Genomic DNA, 20,404 nt, shown 5'->3' with positions numbered 1-20,404 from the left:
AGATATATTTCACATTAGGTAAAAGGAACTGGAGAGCACTGGTAAGGAGTTATGTATAATTATGTGGCAGGAAATGCCATCAAGTGATATAAATTTTGACCACTGAGATATCTCAAAAATTCAAAGGAAAAAAGGGTATGTTTGCCTGCATATCCCAGACCATGATCCTAATCCTTAAAAAATAGAAATCACATAATGGAATAGAGAGACTACCTGAAAATGTGAATAGGTACAATTTCCAGATATTCCTTTTTACTATGTTCAAAGAAACGAAGGCAAATGAAAGATTATTTGGAGGGAATTCAAATTTCTAGATTTTCTTCTAAAGGGCAAATTGTTTTCCACTATAAGAAAAGACAATTCTACCCTTATATCTGTGATATATTACTCCATTATTTAAGCATCAAATATTTAATCTCATTCCTTTTTAATAGTTTTCTGTTTAATTTTTCCTCAGTTTTAACAATAAAATAATAAAATGTACTTATTTATTTAAAAATGCAGAAATTTTGTTGCTTTCCCTTTTCATAAACATTTAATAGGAAGATAATCACTATATTGGAGAGTGAAATAATGTTCTGAAAGTTAAAATTGTGTTTCAATAGGCTAAGTCCCAATTTCTATTTTCAGCAGCCACTTTGAAAACAAGTAATATTACCAGAGAAATGAGTGAATCTTGGTAGATGGTAGACAATGGGTTTCTTCCTGTGAATGCCCTGTTGTTTGTACATAAAGTGGTGAATTACACCTTTAAAAACAGTGAAGAGTGTGTTTACATATGAGAATAGTATGTATACATATATATACACACACACATATATATACATATACACATACATATACATATGTGTGTATATAGATACATACATACATAGGTGTGTGTATATGTGTATATATGTGTGTATACACACACACACACATAAAACATAAGCTTACACAGATAGGCTTTGGATAGTTATAGTAAACTCCCATTATTATCTTGCCAAATATTTATGTAAGAGTAGAAAGCAAAGGAAGAGACTTTTAGAAGTACCCACTGAGCTCAGCAGCATTTCTTCAAATCTATGAGGAGCTGTCAGTTTATCAGGACCATTTATAACCAACAGAAGCATAATTGTGTCCATTGAAATGGAATTCAGAAGTTTGGTTGACATGTTGGTGAAATTTATCACCTTCAACAAGCAGCTGACAACACATTTTATGATGTCTTCTTGGAGACCTGACAGGGCTTTCTATTAGAAATTGTGAGCAACTATGTCCAGCTGAGAAAAGGCAGAAATCCACACTGCCTTTCACTGTCCATAAGATCCTAAATTTTGCAGACTGGACCATTAAAAAATTTACCAGCAAAATAATTGATTGAATGACAAGTTAAAAAAAATGTTATTCTCTGTTGATACACAAACAACCTTCCCACTTCAGAGACTTTGGCTGTAACAAACTAATTTGGAGATATGGTTATTATATACTATGTTACAAGAAATCAGAAAGTCACAGGATGTTAGAGCTAGAGGAAGGTCCTCAGGGGCCCATCTTACAGATGAGGAAACATCAGTTAGAGAGGTTAAATGACTTGCGCAATATCACACAGCTAGTTGCTGTTAGAGCTGGAAGTTAAATTGGTGTTTATACCCAGAGGGAAAACTTTTGGGCTTGTGTTGAGGGATCTTCAACAATCAAGGTCAGTTCAACCACAGTGTTAGTGCTTTACCAAACTGAATCAGTTTTGATGAGACTCTACCCTCATTATTATCATGGAGGTCAAAGCAAATATTTAAGCCCTCATAAGTCTTATTTTCTGTGAACCTCAAAAATTCCATAGATTGAGTTTAATTTTATTTCATCAATCAATGTAGGCATATCTCTATCATTGCAGGTTAAAATGCTTTTGTCATAACAGAGTCATAAGCATGGATAGAGTCTTGGACTGAGAAAATCTTAAGTTCAAAAGACTTATTAGCTGACTTACTAGCTGTGTCACCCTTCACCTCTCTCAGGTTTAGTTTCCTCCTCTGTAAAATGAGTAATATTGGACCTATTTCACAAGATTGTTATGAAGATCAGATGTGTTATATCATTTATATATTTATGTCATCCATATATTTATATTTATATATCAACTATACATTTATATATCTATATATTTATATCATGTATAAACTTTTGCTAAACCTGTATATACTCTTATTATATTGATTACTGCTATATGTGTTGTTATTGCTATACCTCCCACCACTATTACTAATACTCCTAAACAAATATGGCACTGTGTTAAACACTAGAGATTCAAAGGGAGAAGAAAGTTCATGTTCTAACAAGGGAGACAATAAACAAATACCATGTATATACAAGAAATGAAGAGTGGAAAACCAAGGTAATCTTAGAAGGAAGGTATTAACAGCAAGGTAGACCCCTAGAGACCTCCTTAAGAGGATGAGATTTAAGCTAAATCTCAAAGCAAGCAATAAATCCAGGAGATGGGCGTTAGGATGGAGAACCATCCATGCTTAGGAAATAGCCAGTGAAAATGCACAAAGTCTAGAGATAAAATGTGTGTTGAACTCAAGTAAGCCAGCAGAGCCAAGTCAGAATATGTGAAGGGAAGTGAGCTCTCGAACTCATGACACAATCACTCCAAAAAATGCCATAGGACAATTACTGGAGCAGCAAAATCCACAGAAGGATGGCTTGGAGGGTTGGAAGGAGGGAGCTACTGTGCCTAGACAGGAGTGGAGCCAAACCCCACAGTCACACTGACGCAGATCTAGTCCCAGGAAGGCCTCACCAGAGGAAGAGACCCCCAGAGCCCCTGAATCAGCTGCAGTGCCAGTGTTGTCTGGAACTAAGCTCATGGTCTGATGAGAGGGCTGAGCCCTTGGCAGGCTGGAGATTACAGGGGTTTCTGTGGGTGCTGAGGCTGAGTTTGGCTTTTTTATACCTGTTGGGAACCAGGAGGTAGACTTGAGTAGCAGTGGCCCAGGTAGGGGAGGGGCACAGGCTCATTGAAGCTGACAACCACAGCACACAAAGTTTTGCTGTATGGTTGATTAGCAAGTTGGTCTTGGGTTATCTATGGACTGAGGAACAGGCCAGATAAGTGAAGAACCTACCCCTCCTTAAATGCTACCACCTGTGACCCCCTGAAGCTTGGGACAGTGTAGCCTGGAAAGAATGCCCCACTTTAAGGAGCTAAAAGTTAAGTAAAAGAAAGGCATGATGAGCAGACAGAGAAAGGTGAGAAACATAGAAAGTTTCTTTAGTGACAAGGAAGATTGAGGTGTGCCCTAAGAGGAAGATATCAACATTAGGGCCCCTATATCTAAAGCTTCCAAGAAACATACAAATTGATCTCAGGTCATGGAGGTTTTCAAAAAGACTTGAAGATAAAGTTAGAGAGCTAGAGGAAAAAATGGAAAGAGAAATGAGGATGATGCAGGGAAGACATGAGAAAAAAGTCAACAGCATGAAAAGCTGTAAATTAAGGGAAAGGTTAAGTAGGGGAGATTTATGATCTAATATCCAATTTTAAATCTCAGAAAATATAATAATCACACAAAATAGAAATTATATAGATATGTATATAGATATAGATAGATATGTGTGTGCATATATATATGTGTGTATATATATATATGTGTGTGTGTGTGTGTGTGTGTATATATATATATATATATATATATATATATATATATATATATATATATATATATATATATATATATATAAATGATAATGAGTTACCATGATTGGCAGTTACTTTGTAATATAATTCAATAAATTCTCTACCATTTTAGGATAAATCCTTTTTGAGAAATAAAGGGATCAGGACTGATGGCATTATGTTGAAAATACTAATAGTACCCTTTGTCTACATAATCTACACAATCCAAATGAGGGGAAGATTAGAGAAATGATTTGGTAAATTTGTACTGCCTACATCATCCATTCAAAACACTCCTTTAAAAAAATCAAAGATTTATTGCCACCATATTTATGTGAAAAGCTAAATCCATTCAATGACTAATAAAACTGAGGAGCAGTTGTAGATAGGTGATGGATTGTTGGATTGATAGATAAAAGAATTATTAAGTACTGGCTATGTGTGAGGCACTTCACTAGTGCTGAGGACACACCATAAGGGGCAGATAACACATAAAAGGGAACTCGAAAGGTGAGGGAAGGCAAGGTATACAGAAGCAGCCTGGTGCATTGCTTCCATCACCAGATGAATTTGCAGTAGGGACCACACATGCTCTGCATACTCTCACCCAAAGGAATAGTTAAGGAATTTATAAAAGGTAGGTGAACCAACTTGTGAGAAATTCATTAATGTATTCACATTGATTATGCAGAGACTTTTGGGATACAAATTTATATATTTAAAAATACAATAAATAAAAACACTAAAATAAAGAGGAAATATTTAGTGTGATAGTAGAACTGGTCCTGACTGAAATGAAGAAATGCACTTCACTGCCCCAGATATGGAATAAGACATTATTTTGTCATCTTCTCAGGCTAGAGTGGTTTTCTTCTAGCACAGGTAAAGCAAAATAAATGTTATTAGGTTGGACATGTCACACAATGCCATGTGACAAATGAAATACACCATCTCTTATAGCCCATTGACTATGCAAATCATCAGTGAATTGCAAAGTCTCTTAAATTTCCCAGTCATAAAGCTGCAATTAACTCAATGACATTGCTATGATATGAAATCAAAATGGTTCCATTAAAATTCCTGTTTTCTATGCATAAATATGAAAGGGACTAGGACAATATTCTTAGGAGGAAACACTACAGCCAAGTGAATAGTAGAGACAATAAATATAATAGAAGTGGAAATAAAGGAAAGATCACAGTGCACTAGAGTAGTCAGGGAAACTTCCATTGAAGAGGTGATATTTCAGCTCAGTTTTAAAGGAGAAATAAGATTGTGACTTTTTTTTTAATGGAACTATGAAAATAAGGAGAAATTATGCAACCTTAAAAGCACAGACAAAAAGACAAACAAGGCCTATTTGGGGAATGGTGAGTATGAAGTGGAATGGTACACCCCCTTGATTTATTTCTTTCCAAGAAAATGAAAGTTTTTTTTATCTGGTGATGATGGTCAAGCACTGTTATTAGCCTCTTCAAATTCCTTGGATCTTTAAGTGAGTTTATAACTCTATTCACAGTCAACATACCACTGATATCTCCTCCCCCCACCCCATATTAACTGCTGTATCTACTATACAGCACACGCAAATTGCTTTGAGAATGAATCTGTCTCTGTTATAGTCTTATTTGGCAGCCTATCTCAGGCCTGGGAAATTCCCATCATCAGTGGTACAGCCTTGGGACAGCCTAATCCAATCCATTGTTCCTGGCCCTGGACCAGACTCTGATGAACGGTGTTGCTAGTCTTCTCAGTGTAGTGCTATACTTTGAATACAGTGATTGGATTTTATCAGGTCCAGATCTCCAGGAACTCTTCTAGACAAAAATTAATGTTTGTTTCATAATCCATCATAAAGCATCAGCTGAACCAGATTCCATGGGCTATTATAGGATTTCCATTGCTTTACAATATCTCTGTCTGTACACCAGGGATGTCAGATGCCTACTGCTGATGGTGACACCTCATATAAAGACAATGCCATGAACAGAACGTCCTTTGAGAACAGGTTTGGAAATCCCTTCCATTGATGCCTTTTTTCCTGGAAAAGGAGGGAACGGGGTTTTTGTTATTGTTTTGGTTTGGATTGGTTTTGGGTTTTCGAGCTTTTTGTGCCTAATGAATTTTTAAGTTATGGATTACCTAGTCCAATCACCGATGTTCCTATGAGGACATTGGAAGCTTGCCCTCACCAGACCATAGGTGGCTGAGATAAAAATTCAAAAAGGCATAGCCATGATATATGCAACGAAAACTAATTATAGATCAGGAAAGGAGATTCTGTAAGTTAAAGTCTGAAGAAGAGTTTACAAATGCCTATTTGCTAGGTCAGTATAAAGCCTATGCATCCATAAATCTATTGACAAGGTTAAGAATATAAACCCTATTTGTTCAGGATTAACTGCAAACAGACCTATCTACACAGGCTTATGAAGTGGGGATAAACCTGTAGAACAATATATTGCCGGCACACCTTATACATGTGAATTCCCAAAAGATCCAAATTTGAAGTACACAGAGGGAAAGTTTGCCTGTGGCTTCTTCTATTGATGGATATATTGTCCTTACTACTCCTGGATTTACAAGGAAGTCCACTTAATATGGCCTTTCTTATTCCTTGGAGTAATTTTTAATCCTTTTCAACTGGAAGTTTTCTAAGTCTTCAAGATCTCCTCCCCCTCAATAACTAATTTTCCCCTTCAACTCAGTCTTGGCTGGCACCTCACTCCTGCTAGAGTAGGGTGTCACCCAATTATGTATCACTCATAATTCCTTCACTTCATTAAGCTTTTCCATAATCTCCATACAATCCATTTTTCCATTATGAAGGTGACAATGTCAACACAATGAGTTTGTTTGGAAGTATTTTGAAAATAGTGCTCTAAAAAGTTAACCTTTAAGTACCAATAACATTGGTTTTTAATTGTGTCAAGGTTAGAAATTAGCCTCCTTATAAAGAGAACTTCTCCTTTTACTTCAAGTTGCCCACCTGCATAATAGTCCCAAGAGAGCTTTTGTCAAACCATAATCCTAATTTCATTTCAATGTCAAGATAAATAGTTTAGTGAGGCTGAAAATTCTGCTGAGAAGACATCTAACTTTAGGCACAGAGGAGCCACTTGCAACAGGAAGTAATTATCTGTTCTGGCCCTTGCTCTAAAAGAAAATAATTCAGAGAGAGGAAAGTGATTATTGTGGATCTGAGTCACTCCCCAGAGGAAAGTTCAGTCAGGGTTCAGAAAAAACAAAAAACAAAAAAACAAACAAAAAAAACTCTTAAAACACCAACTTTAAGTGTTAATGGTCTTGGCCCTTAGCTAGAAATTTCTCCAAATTTCTCTAGGTTTCACATTTCCTTATCTTTTTCTTTCTTTTCTTTTTAATATTACTTTTACTTTTCAAGTAACAATTATTTGTAATAAGTCTATTTTTCCTGCTATCCTTCCCCAATTGAGCAAATTAATAGAGTTTTTCCTTTAATTTAATTTTCTTTTAATTTTTTTTGGTTTCAATTCTCTTAATTTGAAAAATAAATCCCTCAATACATTCCTACATTGTCTGGTAAAATACACATTAGCCACATAAACCAGGACATAAAATGTATATTTCTTTCTTCATTTTAAGTTGATCACCTCTCTCAGGAGGTAGATAGTATGTTTCATTTTCATCCTTTTAGACATATTTGTTGTTGCATTGATCAGAATTGTAAAGTCTGTCAGTTATTTCTCTCTATGATGTTCTTATCGTCATATACATTGTTGTCCTAGTTGTCTATACTTTCCTGAATCTGTTCATAAAGGTCCTCACAGTTTCCTCTGAAATAATCCATTTCATCATTTCTTATGACACAATAATATTTTACTGCATTCATTTGCCATGATTTGATCAGCTGTTTCTCAATATAAAGAAGCCTTCTTAGTTTCCAGTTTTGGTCTACCAGGAAAAGAGCTACTTATATTGAAAATGAGTGATTTTGTTGCAATAACTTTAGTATGTTTTTTTTCTTTCTTATGGCACCTCTGTCAAATAGATGATATGCACTTCCTCCTCCCCATAGTTGTAGATGGGACTATATATATACATACATACATATATATATATATATATATATATATATATATATATGTTCTCTGATGGATCAATGATTAATTGAATATGGATATTGCCTCCACTCAAGTGAATTAACCTCTACAAATTTTTGTTCCCCACTTACTCCATGTCCACTCACATCTTTCCATAAATTCTTTATACAGGATTTGTGCAACCTAACAGAGGACTTCCTTTTGTTCTCTTAATATCATATGTCTTATTTATCTTCTTTCTAAGACTTGTAAGTGAATGGCTGATATTTATTTCTATAGTTTACACAAGTTTTTTGGAAATTCCTAAAAGTTTAAATTGCTTCTCTCCATCTTATCCCCTTCAAAGAAAACTAAACAGATGGGTTTAAGAGACTGCCAGAAATGTAGTGCTAAATTCCCAGTAAGACCATCTTTGTTGTATTGTAAACAGATCTTATAGACAGTTTCAGAATCACGAAAAGTAACTTTTGTATAGAGCTGTAACTAAGAACCTAAAGACCAGAAAATCAATTGGGGGTTTAATTCATATCTCAAAGATTAATCTTTGTCTTTCTGTGAATTTATACTTTGGAACTCAGAAAATGAAACCTGTTTAACATGTTTAAAGATGGGCACTGCATAATTAATTGACTGCAACAGTGTCAGATTATAATGTTTGAAGAAAAAAAATCCAATGATGCTGCTAATGGGGATATCTGGATATCTTCTAATTGACTTCTTATAAGGTAGTCAATGAGAGAACAAGATGTTTTAAAGTATGGTCAAGCTTCAATCAACAGATGCAAAGGGATTAGAAATGTGATCAACCTGTAATTGATATGAAATGATCTATTGTCTTTAGACCATTAATTAGTACCAGATAGTACCTGTGAATTTGGCCCAGGGCTCCTTAGTACTTAATGATATTCATTCCCAATTCCAGTTTGAGAGTTGAGAGTTCAAGGTGGCCTTTTAAAATGAGATGAAGTGGGAGTGAGTGTGGAATTGTTATGGATGCCTAATAGTACAATAATTAAACAAATCAGAAGTCACCAAACTGAATCTTTGCTAGCTAAACATTTATGCTTTAACCAACAATAATGAATGAAGGTGGATACAATAGCAAGTGCTTCCTCCCAAACATCCACTGATAATCTCTACTTGGTGATTCCTATAAGTGAATGAAAGGAGGTAAGGAGGTTAGTTTAATTACATAAAATATACAAGTTCTGACTGTATGTTGAGCTATTTGTCAAGAACAAAGGTATGAATAATGCTGAAAATTTTGTGTCATCACATTCAATGAAACACAATGGGAAAATTTGGTTAAAGTGAAGGTAATTTAAAAATAAATAAATAAATAAAAATTTAAAACATAATAAAGAGAAGATTACTGAAAGGCCATTTAGTTGTGGTTAGAAGGGGAAAATTAGGGATGAGGAAAATCAGGTAAAAACAGAGGGAAACCATCATTGAAAAGAATTTTCAGAAGTCAGTTCCACCAGTAATCCCTGAGGTTAATTTAATTCTGGCTCAACCCTGAAGATACAGCCAGAATTCATGAAGGCATGAGGAGTGGTTTGGCTTTGAGTTATCTTTAAACCTGAGTTCCACAAGGCAGAGAGAACGGTTTCAAGACTAACTCAAGATGGGATCTTGGAGATCACATGGCACAACACCTTTATTTTAAAGATGAGGAAACTATGTCTCAGAGATAGAATGAAACTTGCACTAATAAGTAGCAGAACTAGAACAGATTCTTTGATTCTAAATCCTAAACTCTTTTCAGTACACAACACAGGAGTCTCTTTATAAACAAATTGAATCCAATGGACAAGACTGTGATCAATCACGGCTTTCTAAGAATTCCTCCAGCCCATCCTGGAATGACTATTTACATCATTCTTCCAGGACAGGTAGGTGGTGCAGTGGATAGAGTGTCAGACCTGGAGTCAAGACTCACGAGTTCAAATCTAGCCTCAGACAAGTGTGAACTTGAGGAAGTTACTTAACCTCATTTGCCTCAGTTTCCTCATCTGGAAATGAGCTAGAGAAGGAAATGGCAAACTAATCCACTATCTTTCCTAAGAGAATCCCAAATGAGGATACAAAGATTCATCCTAAACTGAAATGACAATAACAATAAGGTTTGCTTTCCATATATTATCTCATTTTATCCTTACAAAAACCCTGGAAGGTAGGAGCTATTATTAGCTCCATTTTAGAGATGAGGGAAATGAAGCAGAAGTTACACAACTTGCTCAGAATCACAAAGTTAATAAATGTCTGAGGACGTATTTGAACCAAGTCCAGAGTACTGTCCACTGTTCCTCAAAGCTTCCTCAGTTCTGGAGCAAGGATTTTTAATTTGTTATGTCTGGTAAAACTTAGATACATCTTCTCATAATAATGTTTTTTAAATGAGTCAAATAACATTCATAGGATTACAAAGGAAACCAATTGTGTTGAAAAGTGGTTTTCAAAATATTTTTAAATAAAATTAAAAAGTCCACAGAGTTCAGGTTAAGAGTCCATATGCCACAGGAGGGGCAGCTAGGTGGTGCAGTGGATAGAGCACCGGCCCTGGAGTCAGGAGTACCTGAGCTCAAATCCAGCCTCAGACACATTATACTTACTAGCTGTGTGACCCTGGACAAGTCACTTAACCCCAATTGCCTCACTAAAAAAATTTTAAAAATTAAAAATTTTTTTAAAATAGAGTCCATATGCCACAGGAATCTGAAATTAAAATCATTTAGATTTCAAGTGTTTAGTATCAAAGTAGAAGTGAGATTCAGAAACTTTCCATTTTCCCCATTGGCTGAATGACATGCATTCTGTACCAGATTCTGAGCTTGAGATGATGGAATTTTGCAACTATTAACTCTGGTCCTTTTTAATGAGAAGATTGGACAAAATATGGATAGGAACCTTAATATGCTTCTGGCAGGCACATTATCAATGCTAACTCTCTTCATTAAGAACCCCTGTTTTAACTGCTCTCCACTCACCTGCTAAACTTATGCAAATGTTAACAATAAGAATACAGTCTTTTGTCTTCCTTTGTGACCTTCACATCTACAGTGGCAAGAACAAGAGGAGATGAATAATGAAACTATGAATTGTCATGAAGAGAATTAGCTTTCTTTTGACATAGCCAGAAGTAGGTCCATTTAAAATTAGATCTATTGGCACCCATGGAATGCCACAGAAATGTTGGGAAAACCACATCTTCCACTAAGCTTAACTGAAATTCTTGACACCTTATAATAAGATTTGGTCCTACATAAGAGAATTACAGAAGGGAAATGTTAAATATTTCCCTCTTAAAACTAAAACTTTTTTGGCCACTGTGGAGGGAAATGACTTTTTATTGGTATACCCAGTTAATGAAATTGACCTATTTTTTTTTAATTGAAGGTAGTTCCTGGGTCTCATGCTACAATTTTACCCAGAGTTCTGGAGTAGGAGGCCTGAACTGAACAAAATGAAGCCAATATAATCTGTTCAATCATAAATGATTCCATTTCCCATTTTATAGAAGATTAACACTATTTTATGAAATGAATTTTTAAATGAAAACTGAACTCAATCTACTACCATGTAATAAAGCTTTAGCATGCAGGGCTTTGAGGGCTTGAGTTTCTTCTCTGTGGTTCTTTTTTTAGGAAGAATATCAGGCAGATACTTATGTTCCCCCAAATACCTCTCCTACACTGCCTACTGATGCCTAAAATTAAACAATTAATGTTTATCCTTTGATTTTAGCCAAACTGTAGATTAGTTCCCAATTAAAATGCAAGTACATTAAGCTTGATCAGTCATTTACACCTCAGTTTGAATGAGTTTCTGATGTTCTTTCTTGAATTGGTAAGGAGAAAATGGAGAAAGCAAGAAGATGCAGAACTGGGATAGGGGAGGAGATGCAGATAGAATTTGGAAGGCAGACAAATTAGAAAAGGAAAGAACAAATACAGTTAAAGCTGGGGTCCTAGAAGCATGCAGTTGATCTTCCCCCAAGTTATGACTGTGATTGGGGCTAGTCTTGAAAGGAAGGGAAAGGGGTCAGGGACAGAAGAGGTGTGTTCCTCACATGTGTGCCTCATTTACCAATAATCCCATAAGACCCTCTTGGCTCCTCTTTGAAAGGTAATGGGGCTTTTATTGCCAGATTTTGTTGTTGTTCAGTTATTTCTATAATGTCTGACTCTTCATGAGACCATTTGGGGTTTTCTTGGAAAAGATATTAAAGTGGTTTGCCATTTCATTCTCCACTTATTGCTAGATATGTTTCTGTACCTTGATTTACTAATTTGAAAAGTGAACTACCTGGACTTAAAATCCTTTATCATTTTTTCACCAAAAAGGATCTCCTTTTGGCAGTCTGATAAAGTCCATGGACCCCATCTCAGAATAATGGCTTTAAATGAATAAAACAAAATGCATGTATTAAACATATTACATAATTATACATTAAAATAATTATATATTAATATATGTACATATGTACTTTTTAAAGTTCACTGACCCTAGGCTTAGAATGATAATCCTTAAGATCTCTTCAAGTTCTAATAGTCAATAAGATGCATCAATATTACTTACCTATAATGAGATATTTACAAATAATATTTTATAATATCTGCTAGATATATAATCTGCCACATAATCTTTAAACAAAGTCCATCATGTATGATGAGCCAGGTTCTACATGAAATAGTAGCTTTTACTTCTACAGAAATCACATGCTAAAAATTTTAAGAAGTCAATAAAGAGTTTCCCCTCCCCTTCCTGGGTCCACAAGAGAAGTTAGCAAAGCCCAAGTTTTGCTGAACTCTGAAGTTACAGTTATTTCCATACTCAATTTCTCTCCTGATTGAGATGTCCCTTTCACTATTCCAATTCATTTCTCCTCCTTACTCTGAAGAGTGGACTTCTCATTTTAGTCCAAGTATTTCTTGCATACTTGCAAGAAACTTCCACATTGCTGAAAATTAAAAGATGTGAAAAACAGTAAAACGATTGTTACCTCTATTGTTTTTGGACATAAATTAAATTCATAGATATTCCAGGTTTAGGATTATATTTTGAGAGATTTAAGATGTTAGAGGTCATCTATTCCAAACTCCCATTTTACATATGAGGAAGATAGTACCCAGAGATGTTAAAAGACTTGTCCAAGGTAATGCAGGTAGTCAGCATCAGAGCCACAATTCATATTCAGGTCCCTTGAATACAAATCGAGCCCTTTCTGCATTACGCGATACTACTAGTGCCTTTTCCTGAGCCCTTTATTCCTGCTTGTCTACATTTCCCATAAGTTCCTCCTCTAGGAAAAAGTGAAATTCAATTCAAGCATTATTACTAAAGTAATTATAGAAGTTCTTTGGGAGCTTTCATAAAATGGTTGGTGGAAGACGAGATTGTGTTGGCAAAAATGAGATTCTGTTTCACAGATCTGTGTGCTTCCCTTCTCTACATCCTACCAAACCAAAACACTCTGTTCTTCTATTTTCCATTTCCTTGTAGAGGTCTTTATGTTTATTTATGGCATCCCCTGTGCCCAAAATGAACTTTCCATCTCTCTCTCTGTCTGATGGTCCTTCCTTTATTTAAATTCCAATTGAATTCCAAGAAGCCTTCTATGAACCTGTCCTAACTCCCTCTTGAAAAGTGTCCTCTTCTTCATCAAATTTTCCATGGAAATTTTCTTAGACCTTTCCTTTACACTGGGTGCACCATACTTTATACCACAATTAGGCTGTATTGCAAGCTTCTTAAAGGTAGGACCTGTGTCAGAACTAGTTTAGTGGCACTAGCCAATAGAACAATGCATTACACAAAGCAAGTATATAACATATTTTTTAAAATTTAACTATAGTTTTACTTATCCTGCCTCCTATTACCATTGAAACCAATAAGGTGATATAATTAATATTTATATGTTAATATTTATGTGCCATTTAAAGTTCATATAACAGTAATCTCATTCTAATCCTACTCCCATGACTCAAGAACTACTTACACAGGTTAAGGTAATTTCTTCTTAGGAGATATTAACCCCACAATATTGGTCAGGTTGGATCAGTATCTGAATATCCAAATCATCACTTGGCTTTAATTGTGTATTCTTATCCAACAGAAATACATTCAGAGAAGTTTGGGAGTGATGATTAGGGCAAAATAGCACCCATTGCTAAGAAAGAAAACTAGTAAAGTTACATAATCTATTTATTAGACATGAACTTACTCTTTAAAAACCAGTTTGCATAAATGAAGTAAGAACCAGGAGAACACTGTACACAGTAACAGCAATATCGTAAGATGAAGAACTGTGAATAACTTAGCTATTCTCAACTATATAACAACTCAAGATCATCCCAAACAACTCATAATGAAACACACTATCTGCCTCTAGATAATTTTCTGAATACAGACTGGATGAAGTATACCATATTTCATTTTCTTTTCTTTATTTCTTTTTTGAGCTTACTGTATAAAATGACTAATATGTAAATGTTTAACATGATTACACATGTAAAAGCAATGTCAGGATCCAAAACCACGCCTCCCTTTTTACTCTTCTCTTTTTTACTATTAGGAGACACCGTGTTTTCCAGAGCTAAGGCCCAGCAAGCAAGCTGTGTCCTGAGTTTTGCATAACAACAATCCTTTGTGCTCACCCTCTGGATGAACACTGCTGCAACTAAATTATAGAACTGATGGTCCCTGAGCTTGGACAAGCACCAACAGGCCCAGACATGAAGCCCTGCTATGAATGAACTTTTTGTCATTAGGCAGCCTTGCCTAGTTGCTGTTGCTATTATGCCTCACCATTATTGCTACTGTGTCGTTTGAAATATTGGGGGGACCAGATGTTTTCTGCCAAGATTATTGGGGAGTCAGGCTGGGGTTTCTAAGATATTGCTACTTATAAATTAGAAGCTATTGCACCATTTTGGGCAGCAAGCATTTATTATTCATTTGACCACATGTCTGAAAAATTTCCCCACTAGTAATACACCTAGCATGTAGTCCCAGGAAAGGGGGCTGGGAAGAGCCAGCCCCAGGGTAAGAGAAGAGCATAGGAGCCTAAGAGAGTAGGAGAGGCAACAGCAGCAAGAGAGTGAGACTCATGTCTCCAGGGATCTTTATATTCTCTCATTTAGAGGCCAGTCACCACACATTGATCTAAGCTAACTGGTTAGTATGATTCAACTCCATTTATTGACATGACTGGGGTGGGGGGTAGTCAAGGTAAGTTTCCTTCCCCTAGGTAGTCAGAAAGGTCAATCTGCATTCCTTTTGTTAAGCTTCAGGCTATTCCCTTGCTAGAGAGGAGAAAAGCAGCATCAGAGTTTCTTCTAGAAATTCATTATTAATAATTATTTTCTCACATTACACTATACTGTTTGAATCTTTGTCTAGACAAAAATTTATAAATTAAGGTTTAGCACCACTGCCTCAGATCTCCTACTGAAGGAGACCCCGACATGTGTCTAATTTTTCTCCCCGATTAGAATAAAGAAATCTTTTTGCTTTTAATCTGTGTGAGTGCTTTGGTATTTTTTGAGTTAACAATGGTTGCAAAACCTTTGTGACTCTTAATGATAGAATTTAAAACTCAAAACTTTTTTTTTAAAATGTAACACATTGTTCTAATATGTAATTAGGAGAAATAAAATATTTTTTAAGACCACTTAATATAGTTTGTTTTAGGGGTAGCTGGGTGGCTCATTCTATAGAATACTGAGCCTGGAATAAGGAACTTATCTTCCTGACTTCAAATCTGGCCTCAGACACTTAACTAGCTGTGTGACCCTGGGCAAGTCACTTAACCCTGTTTGCCTTAGTTCATCATCTATAAAATGAGCTGGCAAAAGAAATGGCAAATTTCTTTAGTATCTTTGCCAAGATAACATGAAACAGAGTCACAAAGAGCCAGATATGACTGAAATGATTGAACAACAACAAATAACTTGGGTCTGAATATTTGATGTCCAATGTTTGCCTTCTCCTTGAGGCTTTAGAGAAGAATCCATTTTCTGCCCATTTAGAGGCACAGTGACAATCAACAGAGTTTTATTGATTCATTTCACAGGGATATTATTGAGGTAAGGAATCTTCCTGTCTCAGGGGATGAAATCTTCAAACTCATTCACAATTAATTTGCTGACATAGAATTTTCCAAACAAGCTGTTGCCCTCAGACCTTGATGGTGAGTTGTTTTTCTTAAACCTCATTTCCAAACAAACTACCTCATTTTCTCCCTAGACCTGACAATTAGATTTGGGACCTCTTCTGACAACAAATCTGAGGCAAACAATGAGTGAGGAGGAATGGTACATTACCTGGTCCAACTTTCCCATCTGTTCTTACAGTTAAGACTGATGGCTCTTTTCTATCAGGAACAAGAAACCGGACTAAGGCTAGGAAGAGGCCTGGTAAATCCCAGTCTTGGTTTGAGTTTACACTATTTTCCAAATTGGGATCTAAAATTTGAACCAAACCTCATGAGCTGACTTTCTAGGATGTTTAGGCTGCTTCTTGAATTTTTAATGCTATCTTTTTTAGTACCTCTTTGTTGGCTGGCCTCTGCTCAAATTGGGAGTCACTTCCTGGGATCCTATTCTTGTCAGACATCCAACTCCTAGTGGCAGCCAAATGCATGGGTATAGCTTCAACAACATAACTTCAACCTCATTTAGAATGTTATTTTCAAGAATGTTTCAATATTTTCATTGAGGTAAGGAGTAGGGACAGGAAGAGCTATCAGCCTGTCCTTGAAGATAGATAGATATAGATATAGATATAGATATAGATATAGATATAGATATAGATATAGATATAGATATAGATATAGATATAGATATAGATATAGATATAGATATAGATATAGATATAGATATAGATATAGATATAGATATAGATATAGATATAGATATAGATATAGATATAGATATAGATATAGATATAGATATAGCTATAGATATGTAGTTCTTTTCAACTTTATTATTTTTTAAAGTATTTGGGGTTAAATGACTCACCCAGGGTCATACAGCTAGTTAGTGTTTGAGGCCAGATTTGAAATCAGGTCTTTTTGACTCCAGAGACAGTGCTCTATCCACGACATTACCTAGCTTCTCCTTTCATTGACTTTAATAAGAGTTGCACGTGCTAGGAAAAGAAGAAAGGTTAGCCTCATAAAATAGGAAAACAACTATCTTAGAAACATACAAGTCTCGCTTAGGACTAGAGAAGATGGACCAGTATTCTTATTTTAGATTGCTCTGGTGTTCTATTTTTGCTTCATACAAAGATCATGAAGTAAAGGCTCCACATACTTCCTAGGATACTGAGGGTAAACCTGTAAGAGCTGTGGGAAAATTTCTGTGAAATGAATGCATAGTGATATGAGTAGAAGAGAAACAAAGATTATAATCAAAGATAATAGCAAAATAAATGGAAAGAATAAGAAAAAATTAAAGTGAACATTATATGATTCATATTATGAAGCGTTTACCAAGAGGAGAGGAGAAAAATGTGCTTCTCCATTTTTGCAGTGTGTCAAGATAATAGAATGTGATAGATGAGCTTTAGCAGATACTCAGGGGCCCACCTGAAAATTAATTTAAACTCATTGAATTGGATAAGGCGACTGACTGCTGACTAGATTACTGACTGACTTCTAGTTAACTAGATTGTAAGCACATTTGGCTGGTACTTAAGAGTACTTAATGAATTCGAATGACACTAGCCAATCAGCTTGAAGAACCTCCCATTTCTGGGAGGGGAAGATAAAGCAGGAAGCAGAGGCTGGGGACTAGCTTAGGCCTCTTTGGCTGCAAGAGATCAGCGTTGGGGCAGAGGACTTCAGAAGTGGAAGCTAGGGAAGATTAGGATTGCTAGGTTATAGGAAATCTGTTCTCAATCTTTCTCTTTCTTTTACTATCTTTCAATAAACCCTTAAAAAACCTAAACTTGTTTAGCAGTGATTTTAGTCAGTTCCCCCCAAAACTAGGGGGACAGATTAGAATGCACATTTAGAATTTTAAATTACACAGCAGAGATGAGGGACCATGGATGTGGAATGCTATATATACTATCAGACATGGTTCCTGTGTTAGCTGATTTTGCTGAAATGCTTCTTTCCCCTCATTCTTTATTTTTTTTTATATTTAAAATTTTATTTTCCCAAATTACATGTAAAATACAAATTTTGACATCAATTTTTCTCAAACAAATACCTTCAAATGATGCCATAAGACAATTCCTGGAGCATCAGACCACACACAAGAATGGGGTAAGATCATTTTTCATCCAAAGACAGCTTAGAAGGTTGTCAGGAAATGTTTATTGCACCAGGGTGAAAGTAGAGTACAGACCCATACAGGCTGCACCAGCACAGATCCAGCCCCTGGCATGTGGCCCCAAAAAAACAGGGTTCAGAAGCCTTGGAATCAGCATTGTGTAACGATTGGAATAACGCCACCTGCTGGATACTTACTGTAGAAGAGTTCTGCCCATGAAGGGAAGGTCTTTGAGGGCAAGACCAGGAGTCAGGAAGTGACGCGGACTAGTGGGAGGAGGAAGGAAGAGACTGGCGCTCAGTCTCGCTTTTTTTTTCCTCTGGACTCTGGCGGAGAAGGGAGCTAGAAATGTGCTCTCCCTTTAATAGATAGGAATCTAGGCCTTTCTCTCTCTCTTTACCAAATTCTTATTCTCCTTAATAAATGCTTAAAAGTCTAACTCTTGCTAAAGCTTATAATTTATTGGCGACCACTCATTAGATATTTTAGACAGACTAGCTAGAATTTTAGCCCTTAACAGATGGCTGACCACGAAGAGGAAAGCTAAACCTCAGTCTTCTGATCTTCTGGTTGGGTAAGAAATTTCCCCTAAGCTCTCCCTTTAACTGCTAAGTACTGGCGTACTGGCTGTGTTTTCCCTTTAAATTTTTTCGAATGGACCTTTTAAACTCCCTAATTACCCTATTTTTGATTTTAGTCTGTTTAACCAGACAAATGGGAGATAAGATCATGTTAATGCTTTGTTTTTCTGGATTTTCTATTTTTCTTTTTATTTTTGTTAAAAGAGCCAGCAACTTACTCACACAAGGAAATATCTCTCCCTCTCCCAACCATGCTTTTTCAGAGAAACCTGAAGAGATTCCTGCTGCTTTTCCCAGTTCCAACACTAATTGTTGCTCTAATTTTGCATGCCTGGAGGCAATGACCCACCCTCTAGAAGCTTTTAATCCCCTAGCACCTAGAGGCAAAGTGGGGGAAGAGGAACCCAGGCCTGAGTTCAAAATCAAGTCTGATTCAAATTGCGCTGGTCCCTCCCCTCCTCTCCAGACCCCACCCTCTACTCCTCCCATGGCCAAACCCATTGCTTCCCCTGCCTGGGAAGTCCAGAGATCTGATGAGCATGCGCAACTTTTTCTACCTGCATTTGCAGCTTCAGGCTCAGCCCTTCCCCATCCTGGCTGTGCTTTTGAGACAATCTTAGAAAACTCTTTAAATTCCAGATATGCTCGTTTTGTTCATAATTTTGCTAACCTGCTTTTGTCTTTCATTAGTAATCTTATAAAGCATTTGTATGGTGAAAAGCCCGACAGACAATATAGAGGGGTTAAAGAAGAAAAACTTAAGCTGAATAAGAATGACAATCATCAACATAGTTCAAGACAATGCTTCTTTTGGCATGGAAGGATATATATTGTACAGAAATGTAGAAGTAAGCAGCAAGGTATTGATATGAGTATTGGGGATTTTAGATATCGAATCAAAAGTGTTCTGAATTCACTCAGAGTAATTGTATCAGTTCAGAGGTTACATAGGATTTCTATGCTATTACATCTACATTTTGAAATTAATGGTAATGGGTTTATTTTCATAGAGATTTTCATGCTTTTGAGATTGTGTCTTATACTTAGTTTTTAAAACAAGGAGAATATTTGTAAAAGCTTTTTATAGTCATGTGATCAAGTTTATATTTTATAATACTCTTATTAATATTAAGTTCACATTCATTTAGTCCTAGTTTGAATTTCATTGTTTTTTATTGTTCCATGTGTATTTTCTTCTATTCGTTTTTATCTAATTTTAAAAAATTGCAAGATGGTTTTGATTTCATAATACAATGTTAATTCTAGGAGTATTGTGGTCCCATATTCTGAGTTGTTTGTTTTTGTTTTTCTCAACTGATTATTTGATCAAACTCTTTAAAGCATTTCCTTGGCAAATTGGTTGCCATGGCAAGTGTAAATTGATTCTAGAAGTATTATTTTTGATAAGCACATTCCAAAAAAAAAAAAAAGAGGGGAACATTTGTAAAAGTTTTCTTTTTTCAAAAAAAAGTTTTCTTTGAGATTCTGTTGTGCTTTAACTTGTATTTAAATATGTTCAGATTTTTCAAAAAAGTAATTGTATACTAAGTTAAAAAAAGGGGTATTATTTGAAATTGTTGCATAATTATATATTGTGTTCTGAGTCAAGATGTATTCACATTTTTTGCAATCATTTATTATCCTCAATTTTTAAATCCATAAGAGACTTGGATTATGGGAACTTATCATTTAAGACATTAATTGCCTTTATTCTGAGTTATCAGATGCCAGTTGGCCAAGATGCCATCCAATCACAAGAGGAATACATGCAAAGAGCAGACATTGAACTGTCAC

Source organism: Dromiciops gliroides, chromosome 2 (assembly GCF_019393635.1).
Source record: "Dromiciops gliroides isolate mDroGli1 chromosome 2, mDroGli1.pri, whole genome shotgun sequence".
NCBI classification, from domain to species: Eukaryota; Metazoa; Chordata; class Mammalia; order Microbiotheria; family Microbiotheriidae; genus Dromiciops; species Dromiciops gliroides.
Note: the sequence above shows the minus strand (reverse complement) of the source record.